Consider the following 2,183-nt stretch of genomic DNA (forward strand, 5'->3'; position numbering starts at 1 on the left):
TGCAAGTGCGCCAGGGACATTAACAGCTGGATTCCGGCAGCAGTGCTCCGGCCAACATGACATCACCAGGCAAGGAGATGAGCTCCCAGTGAGGCTTGGGGTGGGGGGCTCCCTAGCGAGGCATTCCTTCCTGAAGCTTCATCCCAGCCCTGGCTCGTCCCCTCCTCCCCTCCTCCTCCCCTACCCCCTCCCTCCAGGCCTGGAATTGGGTTAGGGGCGGGTTCTGCTGCCTCTGGCAGGAGGGCTAGCAGGGCTGTTCTCCGAGGCTCCAGGCAACACTCTGGGCTGGCCTGCTGCCCTGGCAGGTCCGAGGCCGGAGCCAGGTATCCTGCTCCAGGAAGGACAGACCTCCGAGGATCTGGGCAGCAGTAGGTAGCTCTGGGGGGGTCCTGGGCCCAGGGCAGGGCGTTCTGGGAACCTGGGCTGCAGGGAGGAGGCCAGGCGGGGAGGAGACTAAGGTGGGTGTAGTCAGGACCCCCAGAAGTCACGTGGCTCCGAGCAGGAACCCTGGCATTCAATGCTCAACACACTAAAACGATCCCTTTTTCTCTCTGATTGAAGGTTTGGTTTAAGAACAGGAGGGGCAAGCTGAGTAGCCAGCAGAGGGCACGGAGAAACATGCCCCCCATGCCCATGGCCCACCCTATCATCATTAACGTGGCTCAACCCTACCATGCCATCTTCGTTCAGGAGCCAGGTCCTGTGCGGATGCCTCAGGAGCCAGTGATGCCTGGTCCACCTCGTCCACCCATGCAGCCCTTTCCTCCCATGTTCCTGCCTCCTCCTGTCTGGATCCCTCCAGCCCTCCCTAATTACGTCTACGCTGTGGCTCCCTGTGGCTGCCCTGTGGCTTACCCTCTGTATGGCCACCCTCTACTTCTCTCTCCCCATGGCTACCTTCCTGTGGCCCATCCTGGTTTCCTACCACCCTTGGATCCTCACTAACTCTCTACCCAAAGAATGGGATTTGTGACAGTTTGTTCCCTGAGGTGCTTTTGACCCAGATTCAAGTTTCTTTATCTGTTGCCTTAAAGATTAGTTCGTTCAGTGTGTGCTGAATGTATTAAAAAGGATTCAAATTCACTGACCTTCTATTTTACAGTTTTTACATTTTCAATAAAATTATGAGTTCTCTGTATTTGTTTTGCGTGTGGTGCTTCAGTCTACAATTGAATACTTCTTTATGACATTCCTGCATATTACATATGCATTATATATCTATCTATCTATCTATCTATATATATATATATATATCTTAAGAGAATATATATCTATTCTCTTAAGTGAAAGTTTCCTCAATCTGAAAGAGCAAGCATTAGAGAACCAGCAATATTTCCAACAAGAGTCACAAAACCATAATCTTCCTCAGTTCATTTCATCCCGTGTTCCTAATTTTAGTTCAGTTTTAATGTAACTTTTAGTTCTGTAAATTCTTGACCATGTTAGTTTTAGGATTAAAAAAAAGTTCACTTGTTTTTGAGAGAGAGAGAGGTGGAGAGAGGGAGCCTCCCAAGCAGGCTACATAGGGATTGACCCCACAGCCTCAAGGACATGACCTGAGCCGATACCAAGAGTTGAATGCTTAACCAAGTGAGCCACCCAGGTATCCCTGTCATTCCCATTTTCACGATGAGTAAACCAAGGCCAAGTAAGAGGATGGAGCTCACCCGATTAGCCAGAGAGCGAGTGATGCGCAAAGCCAGGATTTAAACCCCTGGAGTCGGTCTCCAGAGCCTTTGCTCTCATAAACCTATCACACCAGTCGATGATTCCTGCTACTTTTGCTTAGAATACGGCTCCCCTTGGGGCACCTGGGTGACTCAGCGGTTGAATGTCTGGGTTTGGCTCAGGTCATGATCTCTCTGTTTGTGGGTTCAAACCCCACATTGGGCTCTGGGCTGACAGCTGTGGGCCTGGAGCCTGCTTCGGATTCTGTGTCTTCTTCTCTCTCTGCCCCCTCCCTGGCTTGCACTCTGTCTCTTTCTCTCTCAAAAATAAACAATAGGGGCGCCTGGGTGGCTCAGTCACTTGAGCGTCCGACTTCGGCTCAGGTCATCGTCTCCCAGTTAGTGGGTTTGAGCCCCACATTGGGCTCTGGGCTGACAACTGTGAGCCTGGAGCCTACTTCAGATTCTGTCTCTGTCTTTCTCTCTCTGCCCCTCCCTTGCTCATGCACCCTCTCT

Source organism: Suricata suricatta, chromosome X (assembly GCF_006229205.1).
Source record: "Suricata suricatta isolate VVHF042 chromosome X, meerkat_22Aug2017_6uvM2_HiC, whole genome shotgun sequence".
Classification (NCBI taxonomy): Eukaryota; Metazoa; Chordata; class Mammalia; order Carnivora; family Herpestidae; genus Suricata; species Suricata suricatta.